This window comes from Pinus tabuliformis, chromosome 1_1 (assembly GCF_031772625.1).
Source record: "Pinus tabuliformis cultivar Carrire ecotype Pingquan chromosome 1_1, CPIR1, whole genome shotgun sequence".
NCBI lineage: Eukaryota > Viridiplantae > Streptophyta > Pinopsida > Pinales > Pinaceae > Pinus > Pinus tabuliformis.
The window spans coordinates 342,758,800-342,771,211 of NC_142297.1; the positions used below are offsets into that span (position 1 = coordinate 342,758,800).

Below are 12,412 nucleotides of genomic sequence, written 5' to 3' on the forward strand. Positions count from 1 at the left end.
GAAGACAGCACTGTTGAAGAAGGTCCTGTGAACGGCAGGATGTTGAAACATTATCACGATCCTTGTCGTTAAAACAATGCAAGTTCTGTAAATATCTTTGTACAGTTATATTGTGTATATATGAGCACTATTTTTAATCCATTTTGATAAGTAGGCCGATTATTGAAGGAACAACAGTAAATTCATGGAGACACAGCTGGTGCTGATTGTCCAGGTTTTTAAAAGACCTATCTCTGTATCAATCTCAGCAAAGCAGCAAGAGTAACAATGTCAAAACAGCAACTCGGGCCAAAGAGAAGCTGTTTTGCACCTGCAATTTTCAGGCAAGGAAAGATTAACAGAAGAGGAAAGATTGGAGCAATTTATTTCACACCAAAGCGGAAGGAAGTACATCAATTTGCAATCCATGTTTTCAAAGATATATTCTCAGGCACCATTGTACATAATAATCCAGCACGCAGAAGAAAGCAGGCGTTGCTGAGCAGTTCACAAAAATTCACTTGAGGAGAAGGTTGTCTTGTCACAGAGTCTCATATTTCTAACAGCCAGAGCAAAGAATTTTTTCAGTTACGGTGACAACAGAGATCAAGGAAGTCTGACCTGCTGTTCTTGACTTTTCACAAGGAAAATCCATCCCTAAGTGGAGCCACTGTTAGCCTCCTGTTGCAACAGGTTTCATATTTCATGATTGGCATTTTTACATGCCAAATATGTCATCTTTCTTGCAGCAAGGTTCCATATTTCTCGAGACGAAAACCAGAGAAGAAGTAATAAAGTGTACCAATTCAAATGTCACTGCTGTGATTCCATTTTTGTGGAGTTGTCCCAGTTTTGAAGAGTTCTTCATTTTGGGAGGTACAGACAGTCTAATCCTGGCCTCCCTAGGTTTCAATTTTCTGTTTTAGAATATAGAGAATGACATCTGTCCAAACAGTTTAATCTTGGCAGATTTGTAGATAGGTAGAGAATCAAAGGGACCCAACTGTTTAATTTGGGCCTTGGCAGAAATAAGTGCAGATCTAGATAGGAAAATTCAAAAGAAAAATTGTGAATCTGGGTCTACAAGTCTAAGTGCACCCAAAGCAAAAAGAAGAAAAAATGTTAGGGCAGTAGGCTGGGTAGGTAGCTTTGATGTGGCAGAATCATGATTAGTGATCAATTTTGTACCTCACAATGTCTTTTCTTTTCAGATCACAGTTATCAGGCAGTTTTGTATTCATGAGGAAGTACCCAAGCTGGAGATTCGCTAACCTCCCCTTTCTTCTCATCACCCCAAAGTCACTTACTAACATCCCCCAAGAGGTCAAGATCTGCTTGAGCCTCTCAGTTTCATCATTTCCATGACATGTGCCTTGGTGAACATCCCCTTCACTCAAGGATTGCTCACTCAGTGTTTGTGAGTCTTCTTTTCCCCAAATAGCCTAAGGTCTCATACCTTAGCACCCTCTTTTCATCTCCATATTAACTTCTAACTTTATTATATAGCTCCCTAACAATTTTCCCATTCCCCTACTAAAAATCATGTATTTAAACTCCCCTATGTAAATACCCCTCCCTGGAAATATAGCCATATTCTTTATAAGTCCATGAAATGTCAGTCTATCTGGGACTGTTTTTAGCCCATCCGAGTCATTAAGGAGCTAGTTTGACATCTGGTCAGCTAGTAACCTCTTCCTTAGCCCAAAAACCCATGTTTTTCACCTTCCTCCCAACATTTTCCTTGTAAATTTTCACCCTAACGCTGCAAAAAACCCACATCCTGCCCCCAAACCCAAAGTTTTGTACATAAATATTAATCCGCGCCTGTAAAAACCCCACATAAACCCGTTTTTCCTAAGTTTTAACCCATCCGCCACGCGTATTAAAAAAAGGAATATACTTGGAATATTCCCACCCGTTAACAAGCTATCCCTTCGCATCCGCCGCCGTCCGATCCACAGCCCCGCAGATCGACGGTGGGTGGGCCGCCCCATCCCCGAACTGCCCGGCCTTTAGCGTCCGGGAGATGGGCGGTATTACAGCCGTACTCCCGCCACGCGTCAGGCGCTGGGCTGTGGCGGAGCCCCTCCCTCCGAAACGCCACCCCCGAAAAGCGGTGCGCCACATACTGCTTACCGCCTTGCCCAGTGACGTCATACCCCACGTCACCCCCTGCGCAGTCATACCCCACGTCACCCCCTGCCCAGTCCCGATGAGTCACCTAACTGCGTGGCCTCCTGCCACGTCACTGCCACGTGTCCCCTCCACCGTACCTGCCACGTCATCGTCCGTACATGATGACGTCATGTTGACGTCATCTCGCCATGTCGCCCTGCTGACATCATGTTGACGTCACCCGCCGTATAATGCTGATGTCATGTTGATGTCATCAGCACTTTTTTGGGCGCAAAGGCACAAAAGTCGCACTTCAGAGCCCCGGAATCGAATTCTGAGGCAGTTTTTGATGAGCGATTTGCACCGATTCCCTAAAGATTCCTTGAAGATTCTCCATTTTGGCCCAAAAAATCCTGCGATGAGCGATTTGCGCCTAGGCGCAAATCGCTCATCGCAGGATTTTTTGGGCCAAAATGGAGAATCTTCAGGGAATCTTCTCACCATGTGGCCCCAGGAAGCCCGAAAAGGCGCAAAAATGATCCGTTTTCTTCACAGAGCACACCAAAAGGAGCAGAAGATCATTTCAGAAGATACAAAGGCCGAACAACGGCCATTCATTAGTGATTAGACCCACAGGACGCCAAATCAACAGTCCAGATTTTGTCAAAGAGTATCAGAAAATGAAAAAACGCCAAAGACTATCAGCCAAAGATATTTTAGTGGCTCAAAGCAACTAAGAGTTAATGAGCCCCCCAGAAAGTCAAATCAAGCAGCTGAATCCCATTCCTGCTCTCAAATCACAACTTAAACTTTAAATGCAGGCAGACATCGAGGAGCAGGAAACCATGCATATTTACTTCAGAGGACACTACAGCAAGCCATCAAGGACCACATCATTTATCTATTTCTGATACAGCGACCCTCAGCGCCGCTCAAGAGATTTTTTGCATTTAATTCCAGATAGAGTTAGGTCAATAAGTTATTCTTGTGACTTGATTAGGTCAAGATGTAATAAAAGCAGTAGATAGAAAGTTTTGCCCTATATATACCACCCTCTGTATAGTCTTAAGGGTTGGTCAATTGAGAAGTTCACTAGAGACTCGCATTGTATATCTGAGTTTTTCCATAATCAAAGATTGTTGAAAAGCTTGGAGAGCAAATTGTCTGTTGATAATCAATGTTTTGAAGATATGAAGATGGAATTCTTGTGTTGCAGCTTGAAACAATAAGTGCATCTTACCTCTATTTTTTGTTTATCGCCATCTAAATAGAAGAAAGATAGAATAGCCTAGAATTAGTTTAAATACTCTCTATGCTCAATTTCTGTTGTTTCTCTGTGTTTTCATCTCGATAAATTGGTTATGGATATGAATTCCTCCTAGCTCATGTTTACCCCAATTTACCTGTGTTTGCCAATTATCTAGGGATTCTTAACTGCCCCTAGGTAGTGCTGTGTTACCTCCTCTGTTAAGTCGACTAAGAGATTCTTAACTGCCTCTCATCACTTAGCATCTCTTTCCATCCATAAAACCTGAGAAATTGTTTCAAATGCAGCTATCTTGCTCCATTTTCCCTCACTATTATTAAGGAAACTTAACAAATTTCATCTCCTCGACTCCACGCCCAATGGTTCGAAACCCTTAGACTGTGCACTGCCTCTCTACCTGAAAAATCAATTTTCCCACCAAAACAAAACAAAGAACCCCCTGAACCCAAGACCTAGCCTAAAATCCTTTCAAACAAAGTTAAATCTAAAAGAGAGAGCCCTCTCTGATTGCAGGTTGGCTAGAACCTGCAGTCCAAAGTTGGTTTGTGGTTACCTCGGCCGTATCCCTTTCTTAACCTTCATGGACAACCTAAGTGATAACACCCCCAATGTATATTGGAAGTGGTCCAAATGTTTTATATTCAATAATCTAGTGCCAAATACAATAAACCACAAAAGAGTAGTTCTAATCTGCCTATAAATGGAACATATTAAATACACCATTCCAAATTGATTCTGGTCATCCATCGCCTCCATACAGAGTAAACAACAACCAGGCCCACTCTATCCTTTATGACACAAATTTTCCCATGCCATGATGAAGTCGGAAAGGTACACTTATTGATATTCTTAGGCATAGCAAAAGTATGAAGCCAATATATAGAGATGCTCTGAAGGACTGCTCGAACTAGAGTCAACTTGCCTCCTAGGGAGAGCCTCTTGTGTGCCCATGATAAAAGTATACAGTGCATTTTCTCTATAATTCCACTCCAATCCTTAATTCCATAACAATTAGGTTGGAGCATAAATCTAAGATATTTAAAATCTGCATCCAATGCAGTGGAGATAACACCAAAAATATGATAAATCTCCAGTACCAATGCATCATCTAGGTAAGAATAAATCATATGGGATTTAGTATTATTCATAAGGAGTCCAAAGACTGATCAAAAGGGGTCAATCTACCGAATAGTAACACATCATCGACAAAAATCAAAGTAGTAACTGTGATTTGTCTACCTACACACATGCAGCCAAAATTACATTTAATCCATCTACCTCCACACCTGCAACCAAAATTACCACCGTTGTAAATTTTGTGACTAATTCTTCGAAAGTCCAATCTTTTATCCTCGACATCTTCTTCTCACAAAAGTTTTCATAGATATTTTGAAGTAGGCATATTGTCTGCTAAGGAATATTCTGTAATTTACCTCCACCATCCTTATAGAAATTATGGTGTCGAGTTGCAACTACTCATGAAGTTTTACTAAAAAACATAAGACACAAGCCTACTCTACTACTTTCTAGAAGTTAATTCACAATTTAGAACCAAAATTTCATACATGCAATAAGAAATAACATACATGCACACAAAAATTTTCCTAAGGAAAACAATATGCTAAAAACCCCAATGTCTGTTTGCACTAATATGATCAATAGAAATGTATAGCAATTTATTTTCTCAACTGAGCACAACCTCAAGTGAATAACCTAACTCTCTGCTCACTAAGAAGCTTTAAGCCAGACTTAGTAAATTTACACCTCCGCTTGAGCCCATATTTCCTTGCGTAATTCCTTAAGAAATTAGGCCCCTATTATTTAGGAATTTTTACAAAATGGATTGCGAAATTCCCAAGGTTGATCATGTGATTGTATTCAACACCTGTACACTCAAGGCTAGTCTATAGTTTATGTTACACTACCAAGATGAAGCCGGAAAGATACATTTACCGATATTCTTCGGCAGAGCGAAACTATGAAGCCATTATACAGAGATGCTCTGAAGGACTGCTCCAACTAGAGTCAACTTGCCTCCTAGGGAGAGCCTCTTGTGTGCCCATGATAAAAGTATATAGTGGATTTTCTTTATAATTCAGCTCCAACCCTTAATTCCATAACAATTGGGTTGGAGCATAAATCTAAGATATTTAAAATATGCATCCAATGCAGTGGAGATAACACCAAAAATATGATAAATCTCCAGTACCAATGCCTCATTTGGGTAAAAATAAATCATATGAGATTTAATATTATTCATAAGGAGTCCAAAGACCGATCAAAAGAGGTGAATCTACCAAATAGCAACACATCATCGACAAAAATCAAAGGAGTAAGTGTGACTTGTCTACCTACACACATGCATCCAAAATTACATTTAATCCATCTACCTCCACACCTGCAACCAAAATTACCGCCCTTGTGAATTTTGTGACTAATTCTTCGAAAATCCAATCTTTTATTCTCAACGTCTTCTTCTCGCAAAAGTTATCATAGATATTTTGAAGTAGGCATATTGTCTACTAATGAATATTCTGTAATTCTCCTCCACCATCCTTGCAGAAATTATGGCGTAGAATTGCAACTACTCATGAAGTTTTAATCAAAATCATAAGACACAAGCCTACTCTACTACTCTCCAGAAGTTAATTCACAATTTAGAACCAAAATTTCATACATGCAATAAGAAATAACACACATGCACACAAAATTTTTCCTAAGGAAAACAATATGCTAAAAACCCCAATGTCTGTTTGCACTTATATGATCAATAGAAATGTATTGCAATTTATTTTCTCAATTGAGCAGAACCTACAAGTGAATAACTTGTCTCTCTGCTCACTAAGAAGCTATAAGCTAGACTTAGTAAATTTCTACCTCTGCTTGAGCCCATATTTCCTTGCGCAATTCCTTGAGAAATTAGTCCCCTATCAAGGAAAATTTTAAGGATGGAAAATTTTCTTGAAGTTTAAAACATTGGCGAATCTCACTAATCCCTAATATGAAAATTATAAATGTTTATTGATATATTTGTAAAATTATTCAAATTTATAATTATTTTATATATAGTCTCTATATAATGTTGGCGATTTTAAGGTAAAATAATTCTATATTCTAAAATTTGGGCGAATCGTTTTTTATAAAATTGGAAATTGGCGAATCTTTTTTGTGGAAAAATCATGGAAAATTAGCCCACTGGGCGAACATTAGCCCCTAAAATTTTCCATGTCCCCTATTATTTAGGAATTTTTACAAAATGGATTGCGAAATTCCCAAGGTTGATCATCTAACTGTATGCAACACCTGTACACTCAATGCTAGTCTACAGTTGATGTTACGATTCCTTGGAATCTCCACCACAGCTGGGGAACTCGAATTCTCCATGCATTAGCTATTTTGGGTTGATTGATTAGTTAACTGGATGATCACTGAGTTTGACTAAAGTCCCACTGCACAATTGGCCTTCCACTAGTTCCTCAAACAGTTGGAACTAGTTTAACTGAAAATAACTTGAGATAATTGACTTTGATTTCTACAAATTGACAGTCACACATGCTTAACTGAACAATAACTCCCCCAACTCGAATTTACTGTAAACCAGGTGACATAAGCCATGTCACACAAGTTAACTGCATCCAAGCGGTCTGTTGATGTGGAAATTCAATTTTTCTCAATTTAATCAAGGAAAAATAAAATTGAGAATTTCTTGCTACATTTTTTAAGACTCCCTCTTTGCAATAAAGGGATTATCAATGACCCCTATCCTGCACCTAAGGAATTTGAACTTCCCTCTTGACAAAGATGTTGTCAAAATGTCAACATCTTACTCCTCTATCAGAATGGAGTGTAGCAACATCATCTGCCTCTAGACACAGTGTCGTAAATGGTGATATTGGATATCTATATGCTTGGATTGATCATGAAATATAAGATTCTCAGAGAGATTGATGCGACTCTAATTATCACAATTGGATCCATTATCTGACCAAATAGTACAACAAGTATCTTTCTCATCCATATCGCCTCACATGTTTCCTGACTTGAAGCCATGTATTATGCTTCTATCTAGCTGAGCACCACAGATCTTTGCTTCCTGTCCTACCAAGAAACAACTATAAACCCAACACTAAAAATTACACTTGATGTACTCTTTCATTCTAATGGACTTCGTGCCCAACCTGCATCTGTGAAGCTGCACAACTTCACTCCCTCTGCTTGTCTATACCATAGCCCAAACTCGGTAGTACCTGTGAGGTGTCGTAAAACATGCTTAGTTGCCTTCCAAAATAGTTTGCTTGACCTAACCATAGCGTGTCTTAGCTCATTGGATGCACATCACATATTTGGTCATGTGTTCACAAGATACATGAGTGGACCCACTAGTTGTCGATAAATGGTAGCATCCACTTCACCTAAAGTGGCATCCTCCTTCCTCTAGTTGTTCGTTAGAGGTGTTTCCATGGGTTTACAACTCTCCATGCAGAATCTCTGCACTATCTTATTTTCATATTTACCTTGAAATAATTACCCATCAGCTTGTCATACTTCCAAATCGAGAAAGTAGTGCATGAGACCCTTGTCCTTCATTTAAAATGCCCTTGCAAGGTCCTCTGTGCAAGATATGATCAACGTCTCATCACTAGTTAAAATAAAATTATCAACATATAAGACAATAATAAGAAATTTACCTTCTATCCATACGTGATGAAGTTTACATCTGTTTCACTTATGGTGAAGCCCAAACCGGTGAGATAATTATTGATCTTGGTGTACCAAGCACGAGGTGCTTGCTTAAGATCATACAGTGCTCACTTGAGTTTGCACACATGAGAATCTTGATGAAATGTCTCAAAACCTTTTTGTTACTCTATGTACACCTCCTCCTTAATAACCCCATTCAGAAATGTTTTTTTTACACCCATCTGGTGGATATTCAACCCCATCTGTGTAGCAAGACGAAGAATCGATCTAATCGATGAGTACGTTACTACAAGAGAAAATGTCTCCTCATAGTCAATTCCCTCAACTTGAGAGTACCCCTTGGCCACAAATCTGGCCTTATACTTCCCTATTCTTCCATTTGTTGCCTGCTTCACCTTGAAGATCCATCTCAAACCCACTATTGATTTATATGTTGTTCTTGGGATCTTTTCCCAAACACGGTTCTTTGCAATGGATTCATATTCCTCCATTGCATCAACCCATACATGTTTCTCTATTTCTTCCTCAAAATAGGATGGATCAATCTCTATAAGCTCAGTCATAAGAGCCATGTCACCAATGTACCTCTTAGGAGACCTCCTTTGCTTACGAAAATTTGAAGGATATCCCACATTCTCCCTTGCATCCTGCACAAGTCTATCAACTTCCTTAGTTCTTTTTCTGCCTTCTCTAGAAGTTTTGCTTTAGTGAATGTCTCCACTCTCTGCTCCAAAATTTTTGGTTTCTCTACAACTTCTTGAGGTTCCTCTTTTTGAGCTAAAATCTCATCTTTTGGTGGCATCTAAAGCTCCCTCTCAAGAGAGCACAACATCGATTTCTCCTCATCAAAATTTGCATCCCTTCACATAACTATCATTATGAGTGATGGAAAGTACACATGTTAGTTATGGGGAGTTTTTGTGTAACCCACAAATACCCCGAATCTTGTTGTTGACTAAAGCTTCTTCCTTGATTCTTTGGAGACATGGTAGTAAACAGGGGCTCCAAAAATCTTGAAGTGCGAGACATCTTTCTTTCTTCCCGAGAAAGCCTCCTCCAGTGTAATATCATGGCAACAATCTGATGAGAACTTCAGTTCTGCAAACAAATTGTTGTATTGCATGCCTCAACCCACAAATGCAGAGGTAGGCCTTGGTCATGCAACATCACCCTTGTTGCTCCAAAAATGCTATGTATATTTCTCTCAACCACCCCAGTCTGATGTGGGTTGTGGGGTGTTGTCAACTCTCGTCGAACACCTTCTTTCACACATAAATTTTTAAATTCATTCAACACATACTCACCTTCATTATTGCTCTAGAGAGCCTTCACCTTCTTGTTGGTTTCTTTCTCAAATAGTGCCTTGAATTCTATGAACTTGGGGAATGTCCCATGTTTCTTCCGCATGAAGAGATCTAACACTTATGTGATAAGTCATCAATGAAAAGGACAAAATAATTGTGTCGGGCAGTGGAGGCTATAAAGAAAGGTCCACAGACATAAAAGTGGATCCTTTCTTGGACTACGTGTGCTTTATTGTCCCGATCATGAAATTCAGATTTTATGAACTTCCCCAAGGTACATCCTTTGCATACATCCTCCTGCTCAAGTGCTCCTTTAGGGAGGCTAGTGTATATTTGTTGTATAGTATTCGAGGTGCCATGATGCAAATGGCCAAAGCTTATGTGCTAAAGTTCACCTACATCATGGCCCTGCACTTTCTGTTCGTTAGTTTTTAATGAAACACAATCTTCCACATCTAACTAATATAGATTCTACACCTGTCTCGTGGCTATGTGTCTTAGGAATGTTTTTCCTTTGTTGAAGATCACGTCATAACCACAGTCTTCCAAAATGGCAACAAAGATGAGATTTTTCTTTAGGCCTACAACAAACATGTCATCCTTGAGCCTAAGAGGGGAGCCTGACTCCCTCTGAAAGTTGATTGTACCAATACTGGTCATGTTGTACCTTTTGTCATCCCATAGCTTGATGTACATATGGAGATCTTTCTCCTTCAAGTCACTGAAAAATCTCTACACCCTGACATGTGGAACAATGCACCTGAGTCCTAGTACCATAGGCTCCCCATCACTATGATGGACATGCAGCGATAAGGGTAATGTCAAGGTTGAACTATGAATCCAAGGCTTCACCCACTGCTCCTCCTAAGGTCTTCTCACTTGCCTCTTTCTATGGGCACTTCGTGGCATAGTGCTCGTATTCGTGATAATGGAAGGATTTAATTTTTGACAAATCTTTCTTCTTTCTCCCTTGGTTGGATTCTGGTTTGGTTTCAGATTTTTTCCCCTTTTCCCTTCTCTCCCTTTCCAACAAATGCAAATTTTTCTTCATCCTTGCGCTTGGATGAGGTCCCATCTCCAGTATTCTACCTTATTTCCTCTTGTACCAAATTGTACCATAAGTGTTCCCAATTTGGTAGTTTCTCCCTCCCATTCACTTAATCTTGATAGGTATGCCAACTCTTTGGAAGGCCCAGAAGGGATATTCTTACCAAATCATCCTTTGAAAGAGTAACACCAACTCCTGCAAGCTCATCATGAACTTGTGTGAACCTCCTCAGATATTGCAGGGTAATGTCATTCTTCTACATCTTGATATTTCAAAGTTTATCCTTGAGCACCAACTTTTTGTGGTCACTACTATTCTAGAATAGATTTGTGAATTCCTACCACATTCCATAAGGATTTTCTTTCCCATGGATATTGCTGACAATGTGGTCTCATACTCCCTCCAATATTATTATCCACACCTTGACTACAACTTTCTTCGACTGAGCAAGGTTTTGGGCATCCGATTCTGCTAGTTTTGTAACATCTCTGTTGATGTATTCTAGCAATCCATTGTCATCGAATACCTCCTCCATGCGATCCGTGTATTCAATGAAATTAGAGTTGCCTTCCAAGGAATACTCTAGCCTCAACCCGTTGAAGGTCATATTTTTAGTTCCTAAGAGATCTTGCTACACTGACCTGCAAATTCGAACCTCCTAAGAAACAAATTCGAAATTCATGCTCTAATGTGAATCCTGCTATGATACGATGTAGAAATTATGGTGTAGATTTGCAACTCATCATGAAGTTTTTTCAAAATCATAAGACATCGACCTACTCTACTACTCTACGAAAGTTAATTCACAATTTAGAACAAAAAATTCAGACATGCAATAAGAAATAAAATACATGCACACAATATTTTTCGTGGGGAAATCAATCTTCTAATAACTCCAATGCCTTCTTACATCAATCTTATGAATATAGATGTATTACAATTGATTTACTTAACTATGCACAACCCTTAAGTGAATAACCTATCCCTCCGCTCACTAAGAAGCTCAAACCCAAACTTTGTCAATTTCTACCTTTGCTTGAGCCCCTATTTCCTTGTACAATTCCTTGAGAAATTAGTCCCCTATTATTTGGGTTTTTTCCAAAATGGATTGCACAATTCCTAAGGTTGATCATGTGATTGCATGCAACACTTGTACGCTCAAGACTAGTCTACAACTAATATTAAACTACCTTGGAATCTCCACCATAGCTAGGGAACTCGAATTTTTTGCATGCACTAGCAATTATGGGATGATTGATCACTTAACTAGATGATCATTTCATTTTACTGAAGTCTCACTGCACAACTAGCCTTCCGCTAGTTCCTCCAACAGTTAGGCCTAGTTTAACTGAAAAAAACTTGAGATAACTGACTTTAACTGCTACAAATTAGAAATCACACATGCTTAATTGAACTCTAACTCCTCCAACTCGAATTGATTGAGTAAAATGGGTGACACAAACAATGTCATACAAGCTAATTGCATCCAAGTTGTCTGCTGATGTGGAAATTCAAATTTTCTCAATTTAATCAAACACAAAATCAAATTGAGAATTTCTTGCCACATTTTTCAACAATCCTTCAAGTGAATCTAATCCATGTTGCCAATCTAGCACAAAAATTTTCTAATAACAACAACCAATGTATATAAGTAGCGTTCAAAATAAATAAAACGGTAGAAACACACATATTAGAACACAATCGATGGAGACCCTGAAAAGTACTCCAACTATGTTACCACCCATTAACATTCTTCGAAAGTGCCTCCATCAATCCTCTCACGACACACACCTTTGTTTTCAGCCTCCATCACCCTAAATCCCATTAGTTGTTGTCAACCTTGATCACTCTACTTCGTGAAGAAACCATCAATATCATAAAGACGAACCCCTAATCCTTTACCTTTTTTACTAGTGCATCATATTGAAAATTTTAAGACAAAAGATTTATTTTGTCTTAAAAAATTGTCTTAAAATTCCCTTCCATGTAGTAGTCTAG

General features: G+C 39.1%; 1 pseudogene; it reads right to left on the reverse strand.

Moving 5' to 3' along the window:
- Positions 1–11,021, reverse strand: part of LOC149212978 (polygalacturonate 4-alpha-galacturonosyltransferase-like) — a 40,474-nt pseudogene extending 29,453 nt beyond the window's left edge.
- Positions 11,022–12,412: the final 1,391 nt, after the last annotated feature.